Raw genomic sequence first — 15,127 nt, forward strand, 5'->3', positions numbered from 1 at the left:
CCAGTTTCTCCTATATTTTTTTCTAACCTCCTGTGATTTAATTTTATAGTTATCATGCAATATTTTATTTGCTCTACTTATTGTCCCCTTTTTAACAGATAATTATGTTCTAGATTCAGTGAAAAACTTTACCAAAGCAGGTCTTTCACTTGAAATTCCCCTATCCCCTTTATCATTGTATGCTGAGATCAAGACCTCGTAGGGAAGGCAGTATCTAGCTTGCAATCGAGATGTCTTATTGGCCTCATCCCACTCTATTACCTTTCCTGCCTGAGTTATTTGTTGCCAGTATCATTCCTCCCTGAGTTGCTGCCAGTATCATTCCTCCTTTGCCAGGTTTCTGCAGTAATTTCCAGTCCCTCTTGCTTATATTCTGTACCCCTACTTGCAGTCATCCCTATTGACAAAATTCTCCTTTCTCCATTCTTATATTGGCTTTTTATTAGAATACTTTCAGCGTTGTCGCCTCACAATAAGACGCTGTCCGGTTCAGTTCTCAGCTAGAGCGTCTTCTGCGAGGAGACCTGCGTGAATGGGCGTACCTTCGTTGAAGGTTGTGCGTCAGGGCTGGTAACTCTGCATGTAAAAATCAACTACCAATCATTAGCAGACCGGAGTTCCGCTGTGGCGACCCCTGACCGGGAAAAGCCGAAAGATGCAACAACAACTTTCTGCTACTTTATGAATATAATATTTATTTATTTATTTGCAGTTGGTTTACCAGGATAGACAATTGGGCCAAGATGAACCCGTTTTCAATGGAGTCCCGGGGAGAAAAGCTCCAAAAACAAGCAAGGTTACAATTTTTTACAAATGTTACAGACTAGAGCAAAAACATTGCAGAATAGTACAGACTAGTGAAAAACATTACAGATGCTACAGACTGGTAAAAATGGAACATTACAGTATAAATACTGAGAAGCCATTACATCTTAAGGAAGCTTGCACTTAAGAGGTACATTCTAATACATTCTTTGTAAATAGCTTAGTAAGTACAAGGGAAGGATGTATGAGTTAGGAGAGAAAGTAGAATGGAAATTGCCAGTGTAAAGAGGGGGAGAGAAAAGTAAAATGGAAATTGCCAGTGTAAAGAGGGGAAGAGATTATGTGGGGTGGGAGCAGGAGCATTCCCACTGGGATATTAGATGTGAGTGAAGAGATTTTTTGAATAGAAAGCTGTTAGAGATGGTACAAATGGATGTGGTGGTAGGGCGTTCCAGAGACGTGCTAGACCATAGGATAGGAGATTTTTACCTGGGGACAAGTTGGTTTATATAATTCTATTAGGTTTTGGTTGTTGTATCTTAGTAATCTGTCAGGTAGGTGCATTTTAAAGGCAAAGGAAAGGGAGGGACAGAGGGAGGGGTTGAAAATGAGCTTATGTGCAAGAGTAAGTTGAGTGTGGGTGAGATGATTTTATAGTTCTAGCCATTTTAGTTTGTAGAGAGAAGAACAGTGATGGGTGGAGGACTTATGGCTGGTGGCGAACTTGGCAATTTTGTTGTAGCAAGAGGAAAGTTGTGTTTTAAGGAAGGTTGTAGGTTAGTTAGGAGTGGGACTCCATAGAGAAGGGAGGGGATAAGAAAATGAGGTAGAGTGTGATTTTAGTGGAGGGCATGAGATAAAGATTTTGTCGGTAGAGCATGCCAAGTTTTTGGTGGGGTTTTTTTTATATTTAGTTGAAGGTGGGAATTGAATTTAAGCTGTCAATTTGGACCCCTAGTAATTTGGCCTCTGACACCAATTCCAGAGATGTGTTGTTATGGCTAGTGATAGATAATGTGTTTGTATTGTATTGAAAGAGATGACTTTAGAGGGAGTAAATACCATTAATTTGGTTTTAGAGGCATTAAGTGCTAGGTGATTTTTTTTCATCCATTGTTCAGTGGTTGAGAGTGCATCTTGTGTAAGCTTTAGGAGTGTAGGGATGGAGGTGGCAGAACAGATAATAGTTGAATCATCTGCGTATTGGATGATATTTGAGAAAGGGATAGAGTTGCGGAAGTCATTTATAAATATATTAGAGGAGGGGACCCAGTATGGAACCTGCGGGAACTCCAGTTGGGGTATTAAGGAATGAGGAGGTGGCCTTTTTCCATTTTACTGCTTGATATCTATTGGATAAGTAGCTGGAGAACCAGTTCGGGGAGGAAGGTGATAGGTTAAGCTTAGAGAGTTTAGTTAGAAGTAGATTGTGAGAGATAGTGTCAAAGGCCTTAGAGAGGTCAAGTAGGAGAATAGAAACAATGTGGCTGGAGTCCCGGGCTTTATTTACAGTTTCCAGGAAGGAGAGGGCTGTCATAGTGCTGTGACCGGGTCTAAATCCATGTTGTGTGGGAGTTAATAGGTGATTGCCTAAGAGATGTGGTAGGAGTTGTAGGGATACACTTTTCTAGGAGTTTAGAGATGGGAGACAGGATAGCGATGGGACGGAAATTAGTAATATTGTTATTATTGCCACCTTTATGTAAAGGTATGATAAAAAGCCTTTTTCCAAATTTGGGGTACTATGCTTTCTTGGATAGAGTGGTTGATTAGAATGCTGATGGGGTAGGCAATGGCTTTGGCAGCTATGCTAAGAAAGTATGAAGGAATGTTATCTGGGGCATTAGAGCATGGCTTCAGTTTCTGAAGGAGTTTTTTTATGGTAGATGTGGGTATAAGTTTTAGTGAGAAAGGTGGGGAGTGGGAGGTGGGGAGTGGGAAAAGGGGGTATTTGAGGTTGGTGGTGATGGAGAAGAAATGAGAGGAGAAACAGAAGTGGAGGGTAGAGTGTTAGTAGAGGAGGATGGAGGTGATGTGGAGGGTGTGGTGATGTTAGAGAATGATGACGTTAGTTTGGAAATAGAATCAATGAAAAAGGAGTTAAATTGTGTAACCAAATCTATGTCAGGAGCATTGGGGTCTGGGGTTGGGGTTGTCTGTTTTGCTGGGATTAAGGAGGGTGGAGATTTCTTTCCAGAATTTCTGGGGGTTTGTTTTATTGTTGTTTTGGAGTATGGAGAAGTAATTTCGTCGATCAGTGATTATGAGCTTTTTTACTTTATTTCTAAGTGTTTTGTATTCATTATGGGTGGGGGGAGTCCTATTTTTCTGGTAATGTGCCCAAACTTTATCTCTGTGATGCATGGTTGCTAGTGTGTGTTTGGTTAGCCAAGGGGCAGTTTTGATTTTTGTTCTTTTTGTCCTTATGGGAGCATGGTAGTCTAGGAGGTTTAAGAAGGTTGAGTTGAAGTGGGCACCTGCATTGTCTAGAGGTAGAGTAGAATGTTCCAATTTATTGCTTTTAGAGAGTTAGAAAAGGTAATGGGGTAAAGTATTTTTGGTTGCGAGTAGTAATATAATTATGAGTAAGGTGTAAGGGTGAAGGGAGTCTATGTGTGAAGGTGGGTAAGTGGTCATTAAGGGGATCAGGAAGGGTACCGCTGTCAGAGAAATAATGGGGATGAGAGACTAAAATCCAGTCTAGGATACTACCACTGGAGAGGTTTTTGAGGGGCGGGTTATGGAGTTGATTAGCTGTAAGAAATTATAAAGGTTGATGTTAAGTGGGTTTGTGGGAGACTGAATGGAGGACCAATTGATATTCATGTCTCCCAAGATTATTGTTTCATTGCTAATGTTGGTGGAAAGCCAGGAGTGGATGTCCTCGAGTGTAGAAATAGTGTCACCAGGGGGGATGTAGAGGGAGGCTATACATATGTGCTTGTGTTTGTTAATTTGAAGTAGTGCTAGGAGTAATTCAGCATTATTGAAATGGGGAGTAGGTTTGTTATAAGCAGTAACTGACAAGGAGGATGAGTATAGGAGAGCGACTCCTCCTCCTTTTTTGTGGGATCTATCTTTTTTAATGATAGAATAGTTGGGTGGTGTTATTTCAGAGTCTTTTATATGGGGTTTTAACCAAGTTTCAGAGATGGACAGGATGTCAGGTTATAAGCCAGGCATGGAGGTTTGGTATTTTGTTAGCTATACTTTGGGAGTTTAAAAGAGGTAAGTAGTATGGAATTGTCTTTAGTGGATGTGGTGGGGGGCCTGGGTTAGGGTGAATATCTCCAGGTAATAGAATGGTTATTAGATAGAGGATTAGGTTGGGGAGTTAGTTGGACTGCTTAGAATATAGGTTGGGCTTTATTATAATTGTGAAGGATTTGTTAGTTACTAAGGTGGTAGAATATTTATGAGGGGTAATAAGTTTATATGGAAAGAGTAGATTTTTTTTATAGGATATAGGTGGGGAGATATTGGGGTGTGTGAGTATGAGTGGTGAGGTAAAATGGTTGGTTATATAGAAGGATTGTGAGTGGTTAGTATTAATGGGCTGGGTGAGGTAGTAGATATAGGGTATGTTGAGAAGAAGTAGTAAAATGTAGAAGGATGAGGGTTTTGAAAGCATGGTGGGATAGAGCTGTTAAGAGTAGGTATGTTGTGGCTGAGTAATCTACAGGTGCAAGAGAGTTGTATGTACAGAGGAGCAGGTACATCTCTAATATTAGTGAGGGAAAGGAGAGTTGAGTGATGGTTGATATGGGTGGGATTAGGAAGTGGGTGTTGACAGAGTAATGGAGACTAATTGGCCAGGCAGGGTAGTGAGTGTGGTTATGAAGGAATAAATGTAGAGGTGCTGGAGGCAGGTGGGATATGGGGGCAGGGTAGGGGAGCGGAGTGAGCCCGCAGGGCGAACAAAGTGGGTAGAGCCAAGAGCCAAGGAATGCAGGAGAAAAACGAGAACCTATCAGTGGAGTGTTGATTGCAGGAGGTAAGTACAGGGGACAGGGATTTAGTAGGATAGAGTGTGCCTGATGTTTAAGAAAAAGAGAGAGGGAAAATAGAGAATTTAGAACTATACAGAATACAAGAGAGTAAAGTGAAGATATGGGAAGTCAAAAATAGTGAGGAGAGGGTGCCATCTAATGGACAAATGCTAAAGTGCACCTGTGGCTCCACCTGGGCAAATCCCTGGACTGGGAGGAGAGGAGAGAAGAGAGGCTTGTGTAAATCAGGGAGCTAGAAGAGGGGCAAGTATGGGAGATACAGAATTAAGAAGGGTTTGGCTGCTGGCTTTCCTGGCAAAGGAGCGTGCTGAAACACCTAGCAGGACTTTAGACAAATAAAGTAATACAGAGGTTTAGCAGCAGTTGCACATACTTTCTAAGTTCCTTCAGTAGTTATGCGTCTAGGAGAAGCTTGGTTCTATTCCCGTAGAGGGGATGAGGCAGCAGAGATTGTTTTAATTTATTTTAAGTCTAGGCGTCCAGCCAGGCATAGTCACAAAGGGTAATGCAGGGCAAGAAAGCTGGAGAACAGGAGAGAATGTTGAGAGAGAGAATTTGTACTTTAGTAAGCAATACAGAAATACATTGGCTCCCAGCAACATTAACAAACAGGTATCAGATATGTGATAAAAAAATCAACGAAATATTCAGAGCAACAATAAGGTTGAGATTTAAAACCCTTTGGCTAATATTTTGTTTTATTTAAGTTGCCGATACTGAAATTATAACAGTAAACACAGATTGTTCACCTTAAGGATCTGCATCCAGAATCCCACTCTATTTCTTGAACTTCCCCCTTGCTTCATCTTCATCCCTTTCCACTTCGAATTATAACCTTCTGCGCATGTTGTGTATATGAGCCTCAACTGTGCAGCTCTATAAAAAAAAAAAAAAAAAAGTTTCCTTCAAATCAGGTGAACCTTAACAACCTTGTTATATTGGAAGGACCAACTTATCTCAGTTAACTCTTGCCCTCTTTCTCTCCCAGATAAATTCATTCATTTCTTTAACTATTGCCCACAACTTGGATCTGATTGATAAAAGTATGCCTGACAGAAAATATTTTCAATGCTCGAATCTTACTGTCCAGATCAATAAATAACCATTTTTTGTTTCTGTTTTTGTATTTTTTTTTCAGTCTCTTCTCACATATCCTTAGCTGACATAACAGAATCCTTTTTAATCCATACTCCTAAATATTTCATCAGCTCATAGGAAGTTACTAGACTAATGGCCCTAGGTTTCTTACAAGCCTAGCCAAGTTCTTCCCTTATTTCCATAATCAGACACAGGTGGAACCCCTAGGGTGAATTTACAGTTACCCATCCAATTATCCAGATTGCGTTTGAAGAGGGTCAATGAGGTGCTCTGTTTGACATAAAGTGGGAGTCTGTTTCAAAGGTGTGGTAACTTCTGGGAGACTAATCTGTCCCTCCAGCAGAGTCTATTAATTTGACATACCAGGTTAAGGTCTTTAGAGCGAGTAACCCGTGTACCATTTGTCTTGCAGATATGCATAATTTCCAATAAAGCAGGGTCAGAGAGTGCTTTGTATGCAAGGCAGAGATTGCCTCTGAGAAGTCTGTATGAAACAGAATAAAGTGACAGTGATTTCAGATGATCCACATAGGACTGTTGCTAAAGACCTTGAATTTTCCTTGTGAGGAACCTTTGTGGTCTCTCCAATTGCTGCAGGTGCTTGGAAAGGTACATAGCAAAATGGGTGTTGTACTCAATTATTGGCCTGATGAGGGAAGAGTACAGGGAGGTTATAACTGCTTTTTTTTCTGGAGGCAATGCCCTTGTGAGATGAGCAATATAGAATGATTTTCTTACCACTGTGGAGACATGGTGATCAAATGTAAGGTTCTGTCAACCTGTGTGACCCTGTCTGTCACCAGTGAGTGCATACTTAGGGTGTTGCCATTGATGCAGTAGTTAGCAGGAGCATCGCTCTTGCCGAAGAGGATGATAATACATTTATTGCAGTGAGTTTAAGGCCATGACTTTGGTACTAATCATTTCTTTGTGTAAGACCCTCTTGTAGGGTGTTGACATCATTTGGAGAGTCTATGACTTGCTCCCAGTTTGCAGACATCAGCAAACTTTGTCAGACACAGACCTTTAGTCTTTGCTTGTACTTCAGAGAAGTAGATTCCAAGCAGTAGAGGTCCCAGATGGAACACCACTGGTTACAGGTCTGCTTTTGGAGGTGTATTCCCGTATTTTGACTGTGTGTTCTATCAGTGAGCCAGTTAGCAACCCATCTAAAGATATAAGGGTTGATACCTAGCTGGGTGAGTTTGTCAGTGAAGCCTGAGTTGGGAATAGTGTCAAAAGCCTTGGCAAAATCTAAGTAGGCTGTATGCACAGATTTCCCCTCTTCCAGGGCTTTGGTGACTGTCTCGAAGTCCACCAGGTTTAACGGGCATGATCTCCCTTTGACAAAACCAAACTGAGTAGGGTCAGATGTTTGGAGATTAAGGTCCATGATGATTCGCTCCATGGCTTTGCAGATGAGGCTAGGCAGGCTAATAAGTCCGTAGTTCCCAGTGTCTTTGGAAGCACCACCTTTGTGAAAGGGAATAATGGTGGCCGTTTTCCATTCAGTTGGGATGAAGTCGGTGCTTAGACTGATTGAAAAATACCCAATGGTGTTCCTAATTCTTGTTGGAGCCCATGTAGGATGCAGCCTGTGATGTTATCAGGTTCCATAGATGTGTTAGAGCCTAAAGCCTTAGAGTGTTTATGACCTGCTCTTTAGAGATACAAGGTAAGCGACAGGTGGTAGGGATGTCATGGGGTATGTGTGGCAGAAACAGGGGAGTGAAGTTTTCACAGAACCTGTCAGCCAACAGGTTAGTTATGTCCATAGGCTATGTATATGTGGTATCATTAACTACCAGTTCGGCACAAATCTGGACCTTTCCTTTTAGGTTACGGATGTAACTAAAGAATGCCTTATGGTTGTCCTTGGTTAAGGAAGCTAATTTGAATTTGTAGTTTGTTTTGGAGGACTTCACAAGAAGTCTTATTTGCGTGTTTAAGTTGAGGAGGGAGTGTTTCCAGTTTAGGGCTTGCTCCCTCTTACTCTTAGACAGCAATTTCTTCCTCTTATTGTAAAGCCTGTTAATGGCAGTTGTCCACCAGGCAGGTTTGCTCTTCCTTGAGGAGCTTGTTCGGGACATTTCAGGTATAGCCGTGTCAGTGCAGTTATACAGGTGTTTGTGTAAAGCATTGTTGTAGAACTCTGCATAGTTGCCAGTTCCCTCTGAGGTGGGGAAGTGCAGTGAAACTATTTATACCATTCCTTAAGTGGTTATAATCTACTTTGGAGAAGTTTTTTTAGTTTATTTGATGTTGGGAGAGGGGTTCAGGTATGGTAGTTACTTCGAATGAGACTAATTTGTGGTCGGATCTCATCAGGGAAGACCTCACAGTGGGGGTGCTACAGTGGTCCCCCATATTAGTAAGCACCAGATCCAGGATGTTGGTACCCCTTGGGGGTATCAACCAACTGGTCCAGGGCATTGGAGTTAACGAAGTTGAGGAACCTTTGGGTAAGTGAGTTTTGAGCACAAGTAATTTACCCACTCAGTGGACGGGTTGTTAGTCGCAAAAAAACATGGTGTTCAGATGTATCTTGATAGACTCAAGTAGATCCAAATACGCAGAGTGGATGTCCTGATTCATGGAGGGGTCCTGTAGCTGGCAGTGACTTAAATAAGAGTCCTGCCAACAGTTAATTGCCCCTGAATTATCTCCAGGGAATGGTACTGTTTAACCAGTATGAAGGTGTATTTATCATTAATGAATATTAATGCACCCCCTCCTTTAGTTTGTGGTCTGAACGTGTGGAAGGAGGTGTAACCTGGTATGGCCGGGATGCTCTCCACAGCCTTGAATCAGGTCTCCATGACTGCACAAATGTCTGCGTTTTCCAAGGTGAGGATTGATTCCAGTGACTGCAGTTTCATGTTAAGTCTGCTAACATTTAACATTTAAGTTGTTTTTAGATGGAGTTTTATGTCTGGGAATTTTGTCCTTGAGACACTGCCTAAAAAAGGCACTGTGGGGGTGGCAAGAGCCTCAGCCAGTAGCTGAAATATCAAGTGTGACAGATGAAGACCATCTCTAGCAAAACATTGAGGTCTGTTGATCATGTCATCCTTGGCTGATAGATACTGGATCCCCTTAGAATTACACCAGAAACTAAGACAATTATTGAAGTCAGTTGTTTTCTGTTTCTATTGAAACATCATCCTAAGTAAAGGTAAAATGCTGCTTAAGGCTAGGGACATACTTACCTGAGACACACAATCCAAGAGCTCTGTCATGTCTTTCTTCATATAGTCCAGAGAGGTATGGGGTCAAGTCGTTCACATCAACATGGATTATGACGGAGTCATAACAGTACCTGTTCTTCAAAGACTTCAGTACGTGTGTGATATGGCAGTTACTAGCATCGGATAGACAGCTGACTGTGACCTTTTTCTTATTCAGCCTGGTGAGAGGGACATCTGTGTGTCTCACAATGGAATCCCCTATGACTAATATGTTTGGTTTTGTGTTTTGCCTTAAGAGCTTGAGACACTGGTGCATGAGGTATTATGTGTGTTGCGTTCTGTAGAGGAAGTATTATATGTAGCATGCTTGTGTTTGTGTTGGGGAGGTTTCTGGTGTTTAGGTATGTTTCTGGTGAGGACTTCCGCATATGTGGATGTGTGGTGTGGGTTTTGGTGGAGTAGGAGGTGAGGTGTGCACGCTGACAACCCACTCATTTTCAATGTACTGACTGGTGTGTGATAGAGCATCGAGTCAAGGTTCTTAATATAGTTGCATCTCTCACATGTTGAGTTTGTGTGGACTAGGAGTAGAGGGTTGTCTGTGAATATAAGGCAGTTGCTACACTGCCTCAGGATGCCCATGTCGACCAAGCTAGCTGGAGAAACTGTGAGAAATTGTCTGTCCATACTGTTCGGTAAATTTAGATGCTCAGGAAAAGAGGTCACACTTAGGAACAGCTAGTGGGTGAGAGGTGTGTTGGTACCTCTGAGGCTAGGCTTAGTGTTCCACCTGACAGTAGAGAAGGGCCACGAAAAACCTCTGGAGGACCACAAGCAAAGTGATAAAGGAAAATTTAACAAGCAAAATATTTGTGTCTATAACCACCAATGGTAACCACTGCTACGCGGCAGTGCACGATGGCATGCGACACGCAAACAAGCACAAATGTGAGGCTTAAATAACCCTTTTAACTCAAACTAGCCAATAAGAATGCTCTGTCTGAGCTCTAGTCCAATCACCTTTGATTAGATGGGACCCAGACAACACACTCCTCCCACAAGGGTGTAGAAGGGCCTTCACCACAAAGATGGCTTGAATTTCATACTCAGAAGTTAAAAAAACAAACCCAGAAACAGCAAACCTGCAACTGGGCTATGCTACAGCTGAACTAGTACAGGATACAGTAAAATTTGGTAACTAAACAGTTCAGACAATTCAAACAGTATAATGCAAATACAAAGTAAAATGCAATATAAGAGCAAAAGCGCATCTTAATGGTTTCTCTCTTTTCTAATTTCTCCAAATGTTTTGGGTTTCTAATACCACGATGGGAATGGACCCCTTTCCTAAGTCAAAGTACAATTAAAGTTCATGAAATTAGTATTTTCAGTCTTTGATGTCAGCCAAAAGTGCTCTTCGCAGCACCCGCAATGTGCCCAGTAATGACTCCTCCTGCAGTTCATATGGGGTTACATGGATTGGTAACATATCTAAATACGATTGCAGAGTCTTTTTTTTTTTTTTATAAGACCCACTGAACTGTCTGGATATCCTTCTTCCACATTGCTCTCATTTCTGCCTGCAGATCCTAGTATTTTATGACTTTGTGTCTCTCTGTATACAAGACACTGTAATCATTGGGTGTGGAGATTTCAATGAACAATGTTACTTTTTGACTTCTTTTCTTGGACCACTATATCTGGTTTTCTAGCATCTGTCTATTGAACTGTTGGTAAGGGTAATGAGTAGTCCTATGTGATATAAACTTCATTTTCTATGATGCTTTGTGGCTCATGTTTCCATTGTTTTTCAGCCACTTCGATACCATAATGTTTGCACAATCCTCAGTGTAACAGTCTTGCCACATTATTATGCCTTTCAATATACAGTCGTGCTGCCATTAGTGTGTCGCAACCAGCAACGAGGTGTGTGACTGTTTCCAATTTGGTTTTACAAAACTTACATTTGTCTATTTCTCCCACATGTTCAATGGACTTTGTAAACCAGTGTGTATGTAGCCCACTGTCTTGGGCTGCCAATATTAACCTTTCATCTCTTGGTTTGAATTCTCTTCTCCTTAACCATTCCTGTGTTCGTTCCTGATCAGCATGAGGTTCTTCCAGACGTTTTCTATACTCTCATCTATATTTGTTTTTTCCACATTTCTTGCCTTCTCATCTGGTCCTTCACCTTATATTCTCTTTTTTTTTTTTTTTTTTTTTTTTTTGGCACATTCAGTTGCTGCCTGGTTTTTATCTACTTTTGGTCTGATTTCCATTCCTGCTTGATGGTTCAGTAATACTCAACTTATGTTCCCATAAATATGAGTATTGCTTAACCTGCTTGTGTGTAGGCAAGTAATTTACTTTTATAGGTTTTGTTTTATCTTTATTAATTTTATAAGTCAAAAAAACTTGAAACTCCCAAAATGTTCCACAAGGAGATGTTTTTCTTTGGTTTTATCAGGTGCAAAATAATATCTGCAAATAAAGCCAACTTTTCTTGATTTCCATACCAGTTACATCTTTGTATTTCTGAGTCCCTTATTTTCTTTGCCAATGGCTCTAAATGTAAAACAGATAACACAGGAAAAAAAGAGAACACCCCACCTAGTTCCTCTTTTCAAACACTACTTACCTGAAAAGAATCCTCACTTTAATTCTTGCCTTTGAGCTTTCATATGTCTTGCTAATTAATCTTATTGTATCAGAGTGCCAGTTCCCTACTTATAAAATCTCAGCATACTCTGTCAAATGCTTTCACTTCATCAAGCATCACCCACAGCAAGGTTTTTTTTTTTTTTTTACATTCTCCTTGTCTCTGGATCGTCGTTCTGTGAATGTTGTCAGATGTTTGCGTTATCATATATGTTGTCAGATGTTTGCGTTATCATATATATTGATATATGTGGATCACACTTATCCATATCTATCAATTTTGACAACACCTTTGGTATTCTTTTAGCTAGTATAGATATAAACATTTTATATTCCTGGTTTAAAATTGAAATGGGCCTATATGATGCTAGGTCTGAAGGGTCTTTGCCACCTTCAGGTAGCACAGCCAACCACAGCTTCCTTCCAAGATGTTGGTGTTTCCCCTCCTCTTAAAATGCTGCTAAACAAAATCTTCCAGATCCTTGTCACTTTCTTCCCTCCTAATTTCCAAACATCCACAGGAATACCATTTGTTCCTGGAGGCTTTCCTTAAGATTGATTATACATCACTGTTTTTATCTCATCACCTCCTATCCTGACAGTTGTTGAGCCTCATGTACCACTAACCTTGGCATAGTTAAGGCTTCCACAAATATTCACATTTGCACTCTTTATTGATTTCTACATTTGTTTGCTTTATATAAATGTTCATAAAATTTGCAGAATATCTCTAAAACCTCTATAGGATCTCTAGTAATTTTTCTTGGTGTATATTCCCCAAGTTTGGCAACAACCCTTTCAACATTCTGTTGTCCAAGTCTTTGTGCTAAAAGTTTTTATCCTCTGGAGCTGTTATCAAAAACTAGCTTCTTAACTTCAGTCTTTCTAAACTCATGCAGATTGTCCAGGCACTCCCTTGTTTTCTGTTCAGCACTCTGCATTTGCTTCATCTCCTGTTCTGTGAGATTCCCCTCATTCTACAATGCTTTAACCTTTGTCAGCCCCTGTAAGTAATTTCTATTACTTCTTAACTAAATATCTTTAGATGTAGCTAGTGAGTGGAATAAAATGAAATAGAGCTGATATAAAAGAGAAAGAGATATAATGTTCCCTATTACCTCTCAAATAATTTACACTCTCCATTCCTTAAATTATTGTCTTTGTAACAGGTAGGTAGGAAGAGGCCAGTGTTATGTTTAGTACTCTTCTCTTCTTAGTTTTTATGGATGAATGATTTTATTGATGAATGATCAGAAAAAGTTATTGGATGTCTGTCGAAGCTTTCAATTAAATGCACATATTCCTGTGAAGCATAATTTCTGTCTAGTCTAGCCCAGTTATTGTACCTTGGAGAATAATATGTAAATTATGTCCAAGTTCCATCTACTGAATTCACATCTATTCCAAATCTCACTGTTGCAAATCAAATTCCAGACCCAACCTATAAGTAATATTCCCTGCTGAAAGCTGATTATTTCTCCCAAAAATTTCTTAAGCTCTGTAATAGCAGTTTTCGGTGGAATATAAATATATGCCATTATAATCCTCCTCCCTTGCCAGTCCCCTTACTACAACAAAGCTGCCATTTTGTCTCTCTTTTTTTGTTCATCTGTCACTATTGGAGCCCCTTTATCAGTTAGTATAATTAGTCCCCTTTTCCCGTGTCCTTGATATTTTGCATTTTGAAATCCTGTCTTCTTCAAATTCACATACACATTTCTTTCCAAGTGTGTCCCCTGCAGCATTGTTATTTGCACTGTGCATTTCTTAGTATAATTCAGTACTTTCTTTTTTTATCTATATTTATAAGGCTGTTCACATCCCAGGATAATATGGACAGCTAAGTAATCATAATAAAAAGTTATTTTACCCACCTATTATACTTGTCAGTTTTTTTTTAATGTGGCAGTTTTTTTTTAATGTGGCAGTTTTTTTAATGTATATTCCCAGTTTTTGTGTTACATCGATGTACAAATGTTTGGCAAGCTGATTCTTGTGCAATTGTTTTTTCTAGTCTCCATTTGAACCTGTGTCACATTTTCAAGACTTTTTTGTTTTAAAGAAAGCCCTCAAACCAAAAAAAATCTAAATATAAAACACTCCCATCCCCTATTAAATTGGAACAAAACATACAGCTTTGTACATCTTTATAACATGAAGTCTAACCATCCAGAAGGAAACAATTGCCCCAACTTGACTGCTGCACCGCACCTTACAGGCATTATCTAACCTGAAATTAAGGTTACTTACCCATGATAAAGCACATGCCACAGCCTGTGTTCCCACTTGCACTGATTTCTGTTTTTTTTTTTTCTTGTCTCTCTTCCCATCCCAGATATGAAAAACAGCTTGTATGCTTTCATAAAACATTAACTTTTATCCCTAAGAAAAAGTGCACTGGCTATCTTTTAATAAAACTAACTGGTACACTATTCTGTTAACTGCATTAAAGTATTAAGGCTGCTAGTGAGGTTGTTACCTCTTATTCACTTCCCATAATTTGAAATTTAACTTTTTCACTGAACTGCTTACCGTTGTACCCTTAAATTTAAATACTCAGAATTCTCAAGATTAACTGCGGGCATATGCAGGCAGTTTGTCTCCACGAAAATGAATTCAACAGTGAGTCTTTGTAAGTTTCACTTAGCATGCATAGCTGCCCTCAGCCGAGCTGCCCTCAGCCGTGGACATCTCTACTCCACTGAACATGTGTCAGTGAAAACAAACAAGCTAATATCTTTTCATTTGTAAGAAGCTTTGCATTTTCATGGCTTTCATCTTTTTGTCTTATTTTCAAAGCCTACATGCTTACAAAACACCTGTTTACAGATTAAGCCAAAGGTAGTAACCTAAGCATTCACCCTTATAAAATAAAAGGAGAAAATATCCTAATTCTGCATATAATACAGTAGAGAGTCTATTATCCAAACATTGATCAGAAACGTCAATTATCCAAACGCAGCCTTCCAAAGTTTTCAGGTAGGAAAAATAGTCTGAATATGTAAGCGTTGCACATATTTGCTTGTGCTTGTTTTATGAGCTCTTAACCCACGTGTGTGAAAAATATACTTTATTGTCCACTGGAATTGCTGAATGGTTGAAAGGTGTATTCCCTGCGTGCAAAAAGAACAGAATTTTAGAAGTTTTTTATCCAGTTCAATATGTTTGATTATTTGAACTACCCTGGGTCCCAATTAGTTCAGATAATAGACTCTGTTCTGTATAATAAATGCACTTTTATACCCCACCCTAGCATCCCAAGATCACAGCATATGAACATTAATTTTGCTTTTGTCCAGCCTTTTCTTCTCTCTTTATAATGTAAAGCCTATATTTCTTACAACTAAAAAGGTACTATTTTAATATCTGCAATGCCTACAACAGACACTGTAAAGACCCCTCCCCCAA

General features: G+C 39.9%; 1 protein-coding gene across 2 annotated transcripts in view; it reads left to right on the plus strand.

Annotated features, from left to right (window-relative positions):
* Nucleotides 1-15,127, plus strand: part of RNF175 (ring finger protein 175) — a 683,731-nt gene that overhangs the window by 452,342 nt on the left and 216,262 nt on the right. The gene's annotated exons all lie outside the window — the stretch shown is intronic.

Source organism: Protopterus annectens, chromosome 2.part1, assembly GCF_019279795.1.
Source record: "Protopterus annectens isolate FY-2018-M chromosome 2.part1, PAN1.0, whole genome shotgun sequence".
Lineage (NCBI taxonomy): Eukaryota > Metazoa > Chordata > Ceratodontiformes > Protopteridae > Protopterus > Protopterus annectens.